This window comes from Salvia splendens, chromosome 7, assembly GCF_004379255.2.
Source record: "Salvia splendens isolate huo1 chromosome 7, SspV2, whole genome shotgun sequence".
NCBI lineage: Eukaryota > Viridiplantae > Streptophyta > Magnoliopsida > Lamiales > Lamiaceae > Salvia > Salvia splendens.
In genome coordinates this window covers 16,103,803-16,123,016 of record NC_056038.1, presented here as the reverse complement: position 1 = coordinate 16,123,016, position 19,214 = coordinate 16,103,803, and positions in this window count along the sequence as shown.

Below are 19,214 nucleotides of genomic sequence, written 5' to 3'. Positions count from 1 at the left end.
TATCAACGCCTTGTAGGGAAACTGATCTACCTCGCCCATACAAGGCCGAACATTGCATATGCTGTAGGAGTTGTGAGCCAGTTCATGCACAAACCTCAGGAAGAGCACATGGAAGCGGCCCTCAGAATTGTGCGGTACCTAAAGGGGACAACAGGATATAGCGTACTACTCGAAAGGAAGGAGAACCTTGAAATAGAGGGGTACACTGACGCTGATTGGGCCAGCAACCCGAGCGATAGAAGATCTACGGCTGGATATTTCACCTTCGTTGGTGGAAACTTGGTCACTTGGAGGAGTAAGAAGCATAAAGTGATGACATTATCTAGTGCAGAAGCAGAGTTCTGCGGAGTGAAGAGTGGAATCACCGAGATCTTATGGCTGCGAAGATTACTCACGGAAATTGGTTTCCTTCCAAAAGAGAAAATTCGACTTTTCTGTGACAACAAAACAACTATTAGTATCTCGAAAAATCCAGTCCAACATGATAGGACCAAGCATGTGGAAGTTGACTGTCACTTCATCAAAGAAAAGATAGATGGTGGCATCATCGAACTTCCATTCGTTCGGTCTGAAGAACAACTAGCGGATATTCTGACTAAAGCAGTGCATGCTAAGGTCTTCAAGGAAGTTCTGACCAAGTTAAGTATCGGAGATATCGTTACTCAACTTGAGGGGGGGTGTCAAGAAAGGAAAAGGAAATATCCTACACACAAGAAATGAAAGAAGAATAAACCACTCTATTTTTAGGAAGAATAATCAAATTGATAGGGAATTGATACAATTAGAATAGATTGATCTTTTCCATATTTATCTTGTGTTTACAGCTATAAAAGATAGTGCATTGTACACAGTGAAAGATAAGAAATACAACATAAATCCTACAATACTTACGATGTTCACTATTACCAATCTCCTATCTCTTGATTACCATCTTTAACAATATTGCTTATATTTCACAGCAACAAAACTACTTAATCATAAGTTGACTTTATTAAATTATTAATAAAGTAATGATAACCATAAAACTTGTTAATCATGAATTGATCATAGCTACTATTGAAATAATTTAAGATCAAAACAGTACTTTTAGTTTTAATTGATTGAAAACTTAACCATTTAATTTGTTGTTTTCTGTTTTTCTTGAATGAATCACGGCAAAACACCATATGTCTACTTTACGACTAAAAATAAGAAAAATCAGAACACATAATTAATTGGGGATGACTAAATTGGAGCATTTGCATAATATTTCTAGCGTTGGAGTAGAAGGTACACACAAACTATCTAGTTTAGAACAAAATATACAACAATTCTTTTGATTTTCGGCGTCGGAATGAACAATCTTGTAAATATCACTAATATTCAAAATAGATTGACCCAATCAAAATTTGAAAAATATTACATCTATTTCCGAATTAATAAACTAAAAATCACTCATGTACAATACTCCGTTTGTACCACACTAATTGGCACCAATTTCCTTTTTCGTTCGTCCCCCACTAATTGACACTCTTATTTTCTACTACTTTTCGTAATAGTCCACCCATTCTACTAACTCATTTCACTCAGATTTTATTATAAAACTAATATATAAAAGTATGACTCGCATTCCACTAACTAATTTCACCCACTCTCTACTAACATTTTTTAAAACTCTTGCTGAATCAACCAGTGTCAATTAATAGGGGACGGAGGAAGTAGTAATTTACGGATCAGGTAGAAGAGTTAAATCATAGTATTTGGATATATATCAAATGTAGCAAATGTGTATCAAGTTGCGTGAAATTCTCCGAATTTTTTTTATTAAATTTTAAATCAATTAAAAATAAATTAAGCTATCTCCATTTAAATGTATGAAAAACAGCGAGAATTAATTAGTAGTACTAGTATAATTTATTAGCTAGTGGTTGACCAGAAAGTTCGTCAGTTGAAACTAAAAAAAAAAGCTAATCTGAATGCTTTCTCAGAAGTCATTGTAAAAGAATCACTACGGGAAAAAGTGTATGTAAACATTTTGCTGCAAAGTGTGAATTTTGACTTGCATATTCTATTGAATCGACATAGGAAGTTACCTGTCTTAGTTAGTTTTGACAATAATTGAAGAATAAGTACGTAACTGCCATTGATTTTATATTCGTTGGGTTGCACTTGTTATTACTATTTTATGCTAATTTCTTAGTTCGGAAATTTCTGATAACATAAAATAATGCAAAAATGTTTCAATGTGAATTCTGTCTATACCTATACTTGATCAACGTCACTCACATGCCAAGGTTAGGTGATTTGAGCCATACTTGGCATCCGTTGATAATTCAGAAGATGTTGTTACCATTTATTCATTAATATTTCAAATTGAAGAACATATACAATATGACCTATTTGACATTATTCTTGCCATTTAGGATATACGGTTTACATAATAGTGCTCGTGAAGGAGTAGATCGGTGCAGCATATCATGTCGAAATGTTCATACCATATACATACTGAACAAAAATTTCGGCATGATTAAAACCCATACTTTTATCTTATCGAAATGGTTTGTGTATGACAAATAGGAGTAAAACATAATAAGATTTACAACGGGGAATTCAAGTATATGACATAATTAAGATGACCTCACAAAAAATGGGTAAATCTTCCATCTCGTGGATGATGATTTAGTAGTTCTCTGAACCATAAAATTGCAAATTCCTAAAATATGGCGAGACCTTGTAAATCGAACAATACAAAAAGAATGATAAAAATGAATTAATTGGGGCAGCTGAATAACCAATAATGTGAAATGAAATAATAGTTCAATGAATTAAAGAGGAGAGAGGTTTCAATTAGTAATCCGCAGCCGCCCACTTGCATATAAACCACCACTTGTACGGATAAGTTTGCCTCCTCCACCATCAATATATATCCATTGTTTATCTACTTACTATCGACCTCCATGCTTCAAATTGATTTTGATATTAATTTGAAACAAGATATATAAGTGAAAGAAATTTTTACTACTTTTAAGCTTAGGCTAAAAAGTCACGATTGGATAAAAAAGTCTATAATACTGTATAAGAATAACTCGAAAAAATAATACGTCGAATTTTTAATTTATAGGAGCATTACTAGTATAAGGTGTTTTAATTCATATATTTTTCATGACTATCATTGGCACAATTAATCTCAAATATTGATTATATCGACAATCGAATATGTATTTTAAGGGGTGCGCACTAAACTCTCTTATCTCCATTAATAACACAGATATAGCTACAAAACAAGTAATTATATTTCATAAAATAATACTCCCTCCGTCCCCAAAGAATATGCATTTTGGGTTCGGCACAGGTTTTAATATAAAATTGAGAAAGTAAAAGAGAAGTAGAGAGAAAAAGTAATTAAATTATTATTAGTGGAGAATGAGTCTGACCTCGTTAGAGTGAAAAGAGTTTTTAAAATTGAAAAGTGCATATTCTTACGGAACGGACTAAAAAAAGGAATGCATATTTTTATGGGAGGAGGGAGTACATACACTAAGAGCATCAGCAGTGGCGCGGAATTCCCTGAGGAATTTCCAAAAACACCTCATGCCACGTCATACAGACTTCCCACTGCACTGCCACGTCATAAGGACTTCCCACTGCACAGTGTCGGACTTCCCGAAGGACTTCCCAAAATTAAAAAAACCTCAAATTCACAAATTAAACAATTTCCGGAATTAAACAATTTACAGAATTAAAATTTCGACACAAATAGGGAAAAAAATTCCATTAAATAAAAAAAGTACATTTCACCAAATTAAAAAAATATTTCAATAATTAAAAACTACAATGGATCGAATGAAATGAAATGCAGTTCAACGAGCCGTATATATAGAAATTTTAAAAAAAAATTAATGCAATAAACGGGAATTCCGCGCGGACGTCCGTGGGAGTCAACGCAATGGCGGACGTCTGCACGCCCGTCGCGACGGAATTCCGCGTAACGCCGCAGAATTGCGGTGTCCTCGGCGGAATTCTGTATCCATGCATACCATGCACAATGGCGGATGTCCGCTGAGGAATTCTGGCACGCAGGCCGGAATTCCGCTTGAACGGGCATCATTGCTGATGCTCTAATAAGAAATGAGTACTCGCACCTCCTCCTGAGGTATATGTAAACTGTTTAGGCTCGCTAAAAGAAAATTTGGCAATGATTTTGAAATCACACAATTATATTTATTATTTAATAGTGACATAACCTTTTGAATGGTATTAGAGGGATAATCGTCTTCGAAAAAATTTGGGACTGAAAATATCTCCTGCTGTGACTTTTCAAGATCTAATTGTTTGTTTCTTTCTATTAAATTCTCGCTACTGTCGAAGGAAATTATGTAACGCCAGTTTTTCCTCCTGCGAAAAATATTAGTCAAATGTATTTTGCTGCTAACTAAAATATCATACTCCACTATAACCGCAGCCTTTTTTTCATTGTACCATTGTTAAAGCCAAAATCATTTCAAAATTGGTACAGTACTAATATTAATATTTATAATTAACAGAGTAATTAATAAAGTAACGGGGCGACGAATGAAAGCATGTGGGACCAGTCATTCCTCCCACTTGACAAGTAAGAATAGACCTATATGCAGCAACTTGCAAATGATATAGAATTTTTATATTGGGAGGTCCAAATTAGATAATTGCATATTTTAGTGTCAGATGATTTTAGAAATAACCCAACACATTATTGAGCTATGAGAGAATTATATTGGGAGGTCTAAATTACTATTAATGATAATTGTATATTTTTAGTGTTAAACGATTCTAGAAATAACCCAACACATTATTGAGCTACGAGAGAAATGAATGAGAGAGATAAATAGTTTGGCTGGCCTAGTACGTTATAATATATACACATATTTTCTTCTCCAATACATTTTATACATTTTACTGGCTTTTGTTTCAGCCAACATTTTTTGTTTTGATGTTTGGTGAAAAAATTTCTCACAATTAAAAAAGATAAAAATCCACTAAAGGGCTCAGAATTAGAATTAAACAAAAGTAAACAAGGAATGCAAGATAGGAATCCATTAAATGGCCCTAACTTAGAATTAAAGAAAGAAAAAGTAAAATGAATTAGAATTAAAGAAAGAAAAAGTAAAACAAGAAATGTCTGCAACGATTTCGAACATACAACCAACTGGTTACACCACCGAACTGCCAACTAACTTAGCGACCCAATTGCTCCATTTGTCCACGAATAGCAGTTCCATTTTTTCATTTTAGTCCGTCCGTAAATATGAATTCTGGTTCACTTTTACTATAAATGGTAATATGGTCTCACCTTCCACTAACTCGTTCCAATCATATTTCATTTAAAACTAATATATACAAGTGTGACTCATATTCCATTAATTTTTTTCCATCAACATTTCTTAACACTTCATAAAACCCGTGCCGCCCATAAATGGGATTCCTAATGGCGGACGGAGGGAGTACTTAGTAAACCATGTCCAATTATACGAAATTAAATAGCAAAATGGGTGGGGTTCCAAGGAACCTCATGCACCCACACATAGGTCCGCCTCTGACATCATGTACTCCCGCTGTTTCGTATTACTCGCATTTTTCTATTTCGATTCGTCTCAAATTACTTATATTATTTATATTTTTAAATAAAAATTAAAATATTTAATTAATATATTAGAATTAATTAAGTATTTTATTATTAACTGATCTCTCATTACACTTAAAATACTAATTTAATTACACTAAAAATCAATCCCAAATTAACAACCTAAAATAAAAAGTGCGAGTAATATGAGATGCATGGAGTATTGTATTTCCTGTCTCATAAAAATACAAGAAATTTTTTTTTCACTGTCTCTTAAAAATAGTTCATATCTATTTATGAAAATATTTTACTTTATTATTTATGGACCTCACCATTTATTACATTATTTCAATTACTTTTTGTCATTTTCTCATACATTACAAATTACGTACTCCTTCTGTTCCCTCATAGTTGAATTATTTTTTCATTTTAGGAAGTTCCCTCATAGTTGAGTCATTTCTATATATGGCAACACTTTTTTTCACTCTTATTTTACTCTCTATTACTTTTTTTTGCCTTACTCTCTATTACTTTATTCTCTATACTTTATTCACTTTTAACTCTATTCTCTCAACTTTTTTTTTCTCTCTTACTTTTTTATCTATTTACTTCACACTAAACATCTCTTTCTTAAATTCCATTTTGAAAAAAATTTCAACTATGAGGGAACAGATGTAGTATTAAAACATGTGTTACCCTAAATATCCCATTTTATGGACGGAGAGAGTAAGCATACATATTAACTTATAAATGATCACCGTATCAGACTATTTGCACCAACTCAATTGTAGAATAGCATATCTTGGTGGTTGTATCATTATTAGATAAACTTAATAATAATTCAATCTATTAAATGTAATCAGGACCTGATCAGTTAAGGAAACTCTCAATATGAACACAAAATTAGCCTGCTGCCTTCAAAGTCAAACCTTATTACACAACATGGCTCGTTAATGTCACGATATAATACTCCTTCCGTTTTTAAAAATAGCAACTATTTTCATTTTGGGTTGTTCCTTAAAATTAGAAATTTTAGAATATTTCTATTTTAGGACATGAACCCCACAATCCACTAACTCTACTTTCACTACTTTTTCTCTTCTCCTCTCTTACTTTAGAGTATCCACAATGGCGGCGAGCGGACCGGCTAGCCGATTCCCGGCGCTGGCCGGTCCGCTCGCCGAACCATTGCAATAGGCGAGCGCCAAATCGGCGAGAAAAACGGTGAGCGCACGCCGATTCCCGGGCGCTGGCCGATGCGCTCGCCGATCGGCTACCCCCATTGCAGGCTCCGCCGATTCCCGGGCGCTGGCCGATGCGCTCGCCGATCGGCTACCCCCATTGCAGGCTCCCGATCGGAGAGCGATCGGCCAGCCGATTTTTATTTTTATTTTTTATTTAATTTTTGAAACATTATATATACACGATTTGCACGTCATTTTCATTCGCACCACTTGTTTTAACGAGTTTTCTCTCTATCTTAATTTATGTACAAGAGCAACAACGCGAAATGGAGCACAACAAAGAGTCTACTCCAGTGACGAGCCGGTCTCAAACTCCCACGGTACCCGTGGGAAGTGGATGGGGTCCGATGGCCGGGTACTACAACATGTACCCTTGGCAGCAGATGATGCCCGAGATGGCAGGGGATGCAGGGCGGACCGGCGATGGCAGGTGGGCAGGGGGTACCCGGGATGCAACCCGGGATGCAGATGATGCCGGGGTGGGCACCCGGGACGCAGATGATGCCGGGGTGGCAGTCGGGGATGCAGGGGACGCCAGGGGGGACAACGTCTATCGCCCCAATTTTGATATTTTGACTGCTTCTTCGCTCACATCGACCCCATCGGAGACGCAGTTCACTGGGTGTGATACTTTCTTGTTAGAGGAGTTGGGGATAGATCTCGGGGATGCGGACACTCCCGTTCAAACGGGGGGAGTAGGGCAGGGTCGGGGCGCGCCAAAGAAGAAGAAGGGCAAGGGCAAGAGGGTGGTCGGCGAGTCGTCGCAGCCGGCTGATGATGAGAACCAGGCACGGAGGAAGTGGACGGATGCGGAGAACATTACGCTGTCCAAGGCGTGAGTGAGTGTTTGCGATGATCCCCTCGCCTCGAACAATCAGAGGATCATCAACTTGTGGGCTAAAATAGCAGCAACCTACAAGGCATTTTGCCCGGAGTGGAGGCCACGCAGCGGGGATGAGTGCCGGAAGGGGTGGGACCGAATCAGGGCTGCGGTCTCCCGATTTTCGGGCTTGTACACCAACGGCCTCCGCATGCAGACCGGTGGCCAAACTGACGAGGACTGCAGGAGGATAGCGGAGAAAGCCTTCCCCGTGCCCAGGCTTTATAAGGAGTTCACCTACTGGAACTGCTATGAGGTGCTGATGGACTCCGAGAAGTTTCGGGCAGGTGTCGATGCTGGCTGGCCGAAGAAGCAGTGACTGAACTATACCGGTGATTACAGCGGCGGCAGCAGCGGCGGTTCCCACGACCTCCCCGAGGATGTTTAGGAGTTCCTGTCCCCTCCCGCGTTTACTCGCCTCACTCGCCCGGTTGGTCAAAGGCGGGCGTAACGGGCTCGCCAGGGGTCTCAGGAGGTCCAGTCGGCATCCCTCCCTGTTGGCAGGTCGACAGCCGAGCTCGACTTCTTCGCGCGTCAACAAACGCGGGCTCAGATGTACAAGATCTTAGCTGACTGGAAGACGGCAACTGACCCTGAGTAGAAGAGTTTTCTTCACTCAATGCTCGTGAGTATGCGGGCCGATTTGAATGCCGCCGCGGCACAGTTGGGGGCTCAGACGCGGGCTCAGATGCCGCAGATTTGGGGGTCCCGGATAGCGGCGACAACGGCGGCGGCGGCGACGACAGCGAGGAGTGAGGCGGAGGCGGGGGGCTCGTGTGTGGAGGAGGAGTTTTTTTTTTAAATTAATGTATTTTTTTAAAATTAATGTAATTTTTTTTAATTAATGTACTTTTTAAAATTTTAATATTATTATTGAATTTTCTCGTATCTCTGTCGTAAATTTAATTCCGTATTTTGTGTGATTGTTAATTATTTGTATTTTATAATTTTGTTTATTGTGGCTAGGCTATGGCTGGCCTATTGCTTATACAGTTGCTTGTCCTGATGATGTGGCAGGAGGAGTTTTTAGTGCTGATGATGTGGCAGGTGGAGTTTGTGGCTAGGCTATGGCCGGGCTATCTCTATTGGAGATGCTCTTACTCATTTTTCTTTTACTTTCTCTTACTTTACTAATTCTTCTCACTTACTTTACCAATTGTGCACTAAAATCCGTGTCGTTTCAAATGTTTCTATTTTTTGAATACGGAGGGAGTATGAATTAACACGACACGATAACATAATCCAAACCCAATTTACATGATTAAAATATGAGATTAATCAATATTACACTATTAAACCCGATTCAGACGAACCCAAACGGACGGAGTATTTGTTTTACCAAACAAAACAAAGAGAATTACTAAAGGTCCGTTAATCCGTTTGATACTTGTCTTAAGAAATGACTTTATCGATGGGCGTTATGCCATAAGAAACATGAGCTGAAATGAAAAATAATAAGAGCTAGTGATTTTAAACAATGTGTTAGACATGTCAGAAACAAATAGAGTATAGTCCGTTGTAGATTTTGGAATTTATTCAGTACTAATAATTTTAGTTATGACCAAATTTACCCGGATGACTTAATTTACCGAAACTCGATTAATTAGTTGATAGTGATTTAGTGAGCATGTTTAGAGATGCTAGTGTATCTTATTTGCATGTTGATATGTGCATCTACTAATAGAACTTTTTATATAGAATTATTAAAATCGGTGATCTCTACAATATTGTAGACGATGTTGGAGTGTTTCTTATTGAACACTCCCCTTAACCACCAGCATGAGCGCCCTCGACACCGCCCCACTTGGTTTAGTATTACTCTTTCCGATCCTCATTTAAAGTCTCATATTTTCTTATTTTGATAATCCTCAATAAATATCTTGTTTCACTCCAGCTCTACCTGAATGTGTTGTTCCACTTTGCGGTCTAACTTCACAGACGTCTGCTCCCACAAGGCGTCAGAGATGAGTTTGTCAATTGGACCTCGCCATCATCAAAAGCCAATTCTAGCGAAAAGCGTGAAAATTAGGTGTAGAAAAGTGGAGTGAGAAAAATGAATGCAAAAATTGAAACGAGAGTAGGGTATTTTATAAGAAAATAAATAAATTAAAAATGCAGGATGGCGTGCAATAGGCGTCGAGCGACCGTCGTCCGCCCCTCACCAAAGCCAGTTTGCCACCACCCTCCCACAGCTCGGCTGCACAATAGGCGTCGTTGCGACCGGCCTCCATGAATGCTCTAAATACGCGGTGTCAATGATTAATCCAATCAATTTGGTCGACATGTAAAAATGTAGAGTAGGCTCATTACTATAATCAGGGACGGAGATACCGGCGGCCAAGCCATCGCTCCAGCGGGGGCTTGGCCGGAACCGGACTCATACCCCCCACTATGCAGTCGCGCCTCGCCGGATTTCCGCCCCGGCTTCGGATGGCCTGAATTTTTATGTATAACGTGCTTGCGAGTCTGCGATGCCGAAACTGGAAGAGGAAGAGGTGAAGAGCAGATCCCCAATTTGAAGAAGACGACACATGATGAAATTGGGCTTCTAAGTGGGTCATTAATTATTTGTATTGGACTATAAGACTTGGGCCTTTAATATATAATAATAAAAATAATAATAATAATAATAATAATAATAATAATAATAATAATAATAATAATAATAATAATAATAATAATAATAATAATAATAGAAAAACTAAAATAGCCTTACTTGAACAAGACCAAATTTATAATACAATTACATCTCCTACTCAAAACATATCAGAGGCGCACAAATTACAGCAGCAGCCGCAAAATCATATCAGAGGCAGGTCTCCTACTAAAATCTATGCATAATACACTATTTAGCCTCTACTTGCAACAAATTTAGAGGTTTGATTCTTTAATTGTGATTTAACTTTTGATTTTGAATTGATGACATGAAATTTGAAATTATTTATTTATGATTTTAACTGTGTTGCTTGAATAGGAAAAACCTAATTAACTTTTTGAGAATTGAGATAATAAAAGTTTTTGAATCATTACAATTTGATATAAAAAAATATGTAGTTGTGACATGAATTTGACATAAATATTTTTTTAATGTAGTTTCTTAACTTTCTTATTTTTATACAAGTAGTAGATTACACACTGCAGAGTGCAGCGATTTAAAATTATCTAATATTCTAATTAATTTTATATATTCTTGATTACAGTTATGCATCGATATTTTAAAAAATCAAGGAATGATTCAACTTCTAGTACGAGTATTGCAACCCCGAATCCGACTGTGAACCAGGATGGAATTAATGTTGCAAGTGTTGAAGCTAATCCGGAAAACATAGTTAGTGACCCAAGTGCGATTTTGAATCAAGAAAGAATTAATGTTGAAGTTACTCCGGAAAACATAGTTAGTGACCTGGGGCTACGGAGTCCTATTGCTAGTTATGATGTTCAAATAAGGGATCACATTCGAAGAGAATACGTCTCTAAGGGACCTTGTCAACCGAAAGGTCATGTCTTTAGGCAAACTTCGTATGGTAAAGAGAAAAGGAGCTTCCAAGTTAAAAAGACATGTGTGGTTGGAATATAGTGCTGAAAAAGAAGCGGCATTTTATTTTTGGTGTTATCTTTTCAAGCCTATTAATTCCAATCGTTTTGGAGATGACGTATTTGTGAGTACGGGCTTTAAAAATTGAAAAAAGGCGCTTGCTATTTTTAGAGAACATGAAGGTTCAACATATAGCACAGATGATCAGACTAGAATACTTTTTGAAGGGTTTAAAAATCAAAGACAAAGTGTTGATTACAATTTGACGAAATATGATAAGGAAGATGAAGTCAACTACCGCATTCGCTTGACTGCTTTTTTAGATGTGATTCGATTATTGTTAAGACAGGGATTGGCATTTCGTGGGAATGATGAATCATTTGAGTCTACAAACAAGGAAAACTTTCTAGAGATACTTAAATGGTATTGTGAGCATAAAGAGGAGGTAGCTACAGTTACATTGGAGAATGCTCCAGGTAATAATCAGATGACTAGTCCTTTGATTCAAAAGAAATTAACAAATTGTTGTGCCGTTGAGACTACGAAAGTTATTTTGGAAGATATTGACCATCACAAATTCTCTCTATTTGTCACGACCGCCCTTTAGGGTTAATAAATGCGGGCGATCATGATTAAAGAACTTAAATGCAATCAAATAAAAGGGCTAGAGTTTTAAAAAAAGGGGGGGTTGACCAAGGGAATAAATGAACAATAAATCAAGAGAAAAGGGTCAGGGTGCCGCTTTGACAGATGGACCAAAGGAGAAAACAATTATAATCATTGGTATTCAAAATAACAAGGGTTCAACGTACTCACAAACAATATCATGTCTTTAGACTCTAAACGGAAATCAAAATAGTTTCAAGATCAACCAAAAATAAGTAAAACGGGTTATCAGTATCAACCCAAAGATAAGAGTAATCATGTTTTAGCGGAAGCATCCAAGAGTAGAGTGAAGTCATGTGTGAAGACACCACGACACTCGGAGTTTCAAGACAGTCACATCAATTAATTACTTTGCTCAACACCGCCAACCGCTCGTCGCTGCTCAACCTGCACATATGAAAAACACATGCAGGGCTGAGTACTATAAAAATACTCAGTGGGCTCATGCCGAAAATATTTTTCATAAAAATTATTATTTATCATGCCATACATAAGTAACCATCGGGGTTTAGCTTTAGAAAGGCCCGAGGCACTCAAAATCATTTCCCATTTCAAAAGTCGACTAATTAGTCATTTTCCCATAGACATTAGCCATATCTGCTCATACATGACAAGGAATGCGGCCGCAAACCAGGTCACTAGACCGGCCAGTCCGTACGCTAGCACACGGTCTACCATAGGTGTACACTAATCCAAGTAGGGTTTGCGGTCCTACGAGGACTCGAATTCGATTTAAATAATAGTGACAGAAGCCACATCAGATAGGCACGTTAAAGTCAAACAAGGCATGATAAACACAGTTTTATATCCCATCGATAATACATTTAGGACATCGTCCTTATTTAAAAGAAAGCCCACCTCGACCGTTTAGACCTTAAGTACTTCTTTCCCTTTGTTATCACGCTTCGTGCACGAGTTATCACCTTTAGATAATATGTATTACCAATCAGTCACAAACGTTGACTCATAATTAAGCATGTCCCTAACGTCTCCCTTTTTCCCATCAACAAAAGGAAACACATCATAGCATACATCATCGAATAACACATCACTTCATCATAGCGTGGGTTCTTTAACACATATATAAATCATGTATATCATTTCACATAACAACATAGTTGTTTTTGTAAAGATAGAAATCTGGCAGCATTGCGCAATCATTTTGTAATACTCATTAGAAATTCACCCGACTTCCGTTGGGGCTAAAATTTTACCACAATGCAGTAGACTTATAAATTGTTGCCCAGTTAAGATTTCATACCAAAATAACCTTTTTAGGTCGGTCAAATCGAAAACGTAACCTACTGGTCGAGAAAAACATTTTCTAGCAGAACTGCGCAGTCAACTTCAAAAATTCACCAAAATTTCATCTTTTGTCCAAATGGGTTGAAATTCACACACGACACAGAAGACACCGTGAAGTGTACTCAGAAAAAAGAATCGAACAAAAGGGAGTTCATTTGGTCGGTCAAATATGCATCGGAACTTACTGTCCGAACACTACAAATTTCATGCTTCAAAATTCGAACTAGGGTTTTATCCCCATTCATCCAAACACAACCTTTTTATGCTTCTAACACAAAAACATGCTTAAAAGAGTTCTCACACTCATGTTTTCATATAATCACACATCATTCACCAAAAATTCATTTAGACTTCACACAATTTCATTCGAAATCGCCTATTCACAAATGTTCTCATACAAACACAAATTCCCACCGATTAAATTCCTAGATTTGAAATCCCTACAATCACTTTATGCATGAGGGAGTCAAAACCATGTTTGAATGGAGAGGATGAAGAAAAGAAGTTCGATTGTACCTTTCTTGATTGAAACAATCGGTAGAACAAATAGAAATCTTGATTCTTCAACCAACTCTTGGCAAAGATGAAAAGATCTTGAATAGAGTAGAAGAACAAGTGGGAGAGGAGTGGAGAGAAGATGGGGCGTGTGGGAGGGAGAGAGAGGCGTGTGATTAGTGGGGGCTATGGTTAGGGTTTGTTTTATCCCTATTTATAGAGTTAGCAATAAATCCTCCAATTAATTGCATGAAGATTTGGAGGGGATTTGGTGGGGGAGGGATTAACGTGATTCTTGGGAGGAATAATGGGGAAATTTTTGAAAATCATAGGCTATTTAATTAGCCTATGATTTAATTTTGTATTTCACGGAGTAGAATCAAATAAAACGGAGCAGAAAAATAATAATAAGCCTCCCAAAAATATAAGAAATAGGCGTGTATTATCCCCCTCAACAAGGAATAAATTTCAAATCTTTAATTTGAAAAAGATAAGGCAAGATTTGCTATGATATTTGAATTTATTAATGGGAGGAAATAAATAGGGGATCAAATAATATAATAAATAATTTCCTCCTTCCATAATTAGGAAATTTCGAAATCTCCATGGTATAAGGCATAGGTGTCGATTTTTCTCATGAAGAAATAAAGTAATTGGGCTTTGGATTTAATTTGGATAATTATCCCAAACAAATAATTAAATCCAAGAAAAATAGAATTCCTCTCCAATAATTAATAGTGGTCGAAAATTCTAAATAAAATGGGTAAGATAATTATTTATGATCCTATTAAATCTCACTCACCCTTAGGAAAAATAATTCACCTCAATATATTTCATCTCGCATCAATTATTTAAAAGCCACGTCATAAAATCAAAGAATTTGACTCGGTCAAATCAAAATTAGGTCACCAAGGAAATCACATAACAATTCGTCATTTAATTCGCGACATTAAAAGAAATTAAAGCAATCGTCTTAGGGTTCGAAAATTAGGGTTCGAAAAGTGGGGCGTTACATCCTACCACTCTTAAAAGAAATTTCATCCCGAAATTTGGTATCCTCAAGGAAAGAGTTCAGGGTACATCTCTATCATTCTTTCCTCATCCTCCCACGTGGCTTCTTCGTGCCCATGATTTCTCCAAAGTACTTTCACACAAGCAGCCGGTTTATTCCTCACATTCTGGATCTTTCGATCCAAAATCATTTGGGGTCTCTCTTCGTAGCTCAAGTTTGGGTTCAAAACGACTTCTTTGTAGTGGATCACGTGCTTTGGGTCAAACACGTATTTCCGCAATTGCGATACATGAAAGACGTTGTGCACGTTTCAAAGGCTTAGGGGTAGCGCCAAACGGTATGCAACAGGACCCACTCCTTCAAGGATTTCATAAGGCCCAATAAATCGCGGTTTCAATTTTCCTTGACACCAAAGCGCGTTATCCCTTTCGACGGGGATACTTTGAGAAAGACCTTGTCACCCGCTTGAAATTGTAAGACGGTTCGTCGTGCATCCGCATATGACTTCTGTCTGTCTTGAGCTTCTTTTATCCTCGCACGAATTTGTCGAACGAATTTTAATCATTTCTTTAACTGCATCAGGTCCAAGTACTCTTCGTTCGCCAACTTCGTCCCAATAGAGCGGCGACCTACGCTTTCTTCCATACAAGGCTTCGTACGGCGCCATGTTTATCGTTGCTTGGAGACTGTTGTTGTAAGAGAATTCAATTAACGGTAGCACTGATTCCCAACTTCCTCCGCGGTCGAGCACCACGGTTCTTAACATGTCCTCGAGAGTTTGGATCGCCCTCTCGGATTGTCCATCGGTCAATGGGTGAAGCGGCGTGCTAAAATTCAATCGAGTTCCAAGCTCGCGTTGCAGACTCATCCAAAATCTTGAAGTGAATTTTGGGTCACGGTCGGACGTGATTGTCACTGGGACTCCATGCAGTCACACTATTTCCTTTATGTAGATTTGAGCTAGCTTGCTTGATCCATGCGTTACGGGAATCGGTATGAAATGCGCACTCTTGGTGAGTCGGTCTATAATTACCCATATGGCAGTATTCCCTTTTTGCGTCTTTGGCAATGCCGTCACAAAATCCATGGCGATGTGCTCCCATTTCCACTCGGGAATTTCTAGTGGTTGCAACTTTCTGTACGGTCGTTGATGTAGAGCTTTCACTTGCTGGAAGGCTAAGCAGCGCTCCACAAATGTCGCTATGTCTCTCTTCATGTCATTCCACCAAAAGAACTTTTTAAAGTCTTGATACATCTTCGTGCTTCCCGGGTGAGCGGTGTATGGAGTCTCATGAGCTTCACTCATGATCTCGTTCTTGAGTTCCTTGTCGTTTGGTACGCACAATCTCCCTTCAAAAGTGAGGGCGTTGTCGGACTCCTCACTAAAACTTCCAGATTTGCCAGTTCTAACCTCAATTCAAATTTCTTCAAGTTTCGTATCCGTCCGTTGTGCTACAACGATTCTCGTTCTTAGATTAGGTTCAACCACTAAGGTGGAAATTCGGCCTTCCACTGCCTTCCACTGTTTCAGGTGCCCGTACTACTTCCAATTGCATTGTACTAAACTCTTGTATTAGACTTTCCTCTTCCGTCAGAAAAGCAGCTAGTTGCGAATGGTTCCTTCGGCTCAAAGCATCTGTCACTACATTTGTTTTGCCAGGGTGGTAGTTGATGCCACAATCATAGTCCTTTACTAATTCAAGCCATCTTCGTTGTCGCATGTTGAAATCTTTCTGCTCGAAGAAAAATTTCAGGCTCTTGTTGTCCGTAAAGATTTCACATCAAACTCCGTAGAGATGGTGCCTCCAAATCTTTAGGGCATGCACTACTGCTGCTAGCTCCAACTCGTGGGTTGGGTAGTTCAACTCGTGCGGTCTCAATTGTCGTGACGCTTAGGCGATCATTTTGTTGTTCTGCATCGACACGCATCCTGGTCCTACCTTCGAATCGTCAGTGCAGACTACATAGTTCACTCCAGGCTCCGATACAGCTAACACTGGCGCGGTGGTCAATTTCTCCTTCAAGAGTTGAAAACTTGCCTCACACTCCGAGGTCCAATTGACTTTGACTCCTTTCTTAAGTTGTTGGGTCATTGGTCTCGCTATCTTGGAGAACTCTTCTATGAACCTTCGGTAGTATCCTGCCAGTCCCAGGAAACTCCGAATCTCGTTCGGTGTCGACGGTGACTTCCATTGTTGTACAGCCTCAACCTTGGCGGGATCCACTTGGATTCCTTCTGCCAATACAATGTGTCCAAGAAAATTTACTTCTTTCAGCCAAAATTCACATTTGCTAAATTTGGCGTATAGTTTCTCGGTCCTCAACGTCCCCAAAGCGATTCGTAGATGATCCTCGTGCTCCTTCTCGTTCCTCGAGTAGACCAGGACGTCATCTATGAAGATCAAAACGAATTTATCCAAGTACGGATCAAACACTCGATTCATCAAATCCATGAATACCGCATGTGCATTCGTTAGACCGAACGGCATCACAACGAACTCATAGTGACCATATCTTGTACGAAATGCGGTCTTCGGTACGTCCCTCCCTTCGAACTCTCAGTTGGTGATATCCGGACCTTAAGTCCATCTTTGAAAACACACCGGCTCCTCGGAGTTGGTCAAACAGGTCATCTATCCTCGGCAGTGGATACTCGTTCTTGATAGTCAATTTGTTCAACTCTCTATAGTCGATACACATTCTCATCGACCCATCTTTTTTCTTGACGAAAAGCACCGGTGTGCCCCACGGTGAGACACTAAGCCTAACGAATCCTAGGTCCATGAGCTCTTGAAGTTGTATCTTGAGTTCCTCCCACTCTTTTGGCGCCATTCAATACGGTGCCTTAGACACAGGTGCGGCTCCTGGTTCGAGGTTGATCGTAAACTTCACTTGTCGATCTGACGGCGGTCCAGGTAACACTTCGGAAAAACGTCTGGAAATCCTCGCACAACAGCGACGTCTTCCACTTTCCTTTCCTCCATCTCCTCTCCGTGTTGAGGTCGATGCTGACTCGACTGGTACCGTTTTCCGTCGTATGGAGTCCTAGAATCATCCCACTTCCTTTTCTCCTGGGAGTGGTGTGATGACGAGGTAGTGGTTTCCTTAGTTCTCTCCTTAGGCATCGCTGTCTCAATATCCAGTGCTAGAGCTAGTGCTTCCGCGTAGGGAAGTCTCCCACGGTCGCCAATGACATCTTTATCTCGTGCCTTAGTCCCTCGCGGAACTTATCAGAAAGCTTCTCGTCAGTATCGACTTGATCAAGTGCATATCGAGTCATGTTGTTGAGTGCACGGTCATACGTCCTTGGGTCAGATTGTTGAATTCAGACGCCTTCGCCTTCCGGTAGCTCTTCGGCACGTACTTGCTATACACTTCCGCCTTGAAGCCTTCCTAAGTCATTCCTTCTGCTTGGTCTCAGAGCATTGTCTTCATCCTGGTGTCCCACCAGAAGTTGGCAGCGTCGGTCAGTTGGTAGTTCACACAACTTAACCGTTCTCGATCATTGCATCCTAGGATTGTGAAAATTCGCTCCAGTGCGTGTATCCATGATTCGGCCTTGGCTGGTTCTCTCATGAAAATTTCTATTAACTCTCCTCGTTTTGTCTTCCAACTCCCACACAATTTTCTAATATTCATGGTTTTATCACACATTTCTTTTCTCGATCATCTCGTCGTCCCGTGGCTCTTTCTCGTCACCTTTCATTTGTTCTCTCTTGTTGACGATATTTATTTTGTGTAATAAACTCTATGAAGGGGCTTGTACTTCCTATATAATTTCCTCGCGCGATGGTGACCGTAAATACATCTTCTCATATTCATTATTCGCTTATCGTTCGATCGATCGTTCACTCATATATGTATCTCGTCGGTTATGTCGACGCTTCTGGTTGGTGTGTCATTTTTTGAGCATGCCTGACTATAGAAACTTATTCCTTGTGTATATCTGAGTCGACTACTGCATTTCCCTACCGTCTAGTAACAAGGATTCGAAATTTGACCCAACAGTCTTACTTGGATATGAACAGATTTCAAATTGTTGCAACATTGCTAAGGATGTCTTTAGTCGGGAAGGCTCCAAAATTAATCAAGGAAACAAGAACAACAATGCAATGATTGAGTTCCATTGGACTCAACCCATCCATTCTGAGAATTAAATGGTTTAGAGGTATCAAATAAAACCCATAGAGCTTTGAGACTTTACTTCTGATGAGAGCTTTGAAGAACATGAGATAGGTCATGGAAACAGGATGAAACTGCAAAAATTCTCAAATTCCATAGCCGACTGCTAGATCACAATTTGCAAAATTCCGGACAGCAATGAAGGATATCATTCAAACATGTCCAGGCCTAAAATAATCAGTCGCGGCAGGATTTAGAAACATGGACAAATGTCATGAAGTAGTACAAATGATGGTTCAACAACATCATGTTATTGGAAAAGATGAAATCACATCAATGGGTTCACGGGTTTATTTCAAGACAACTCAAAGTGAATG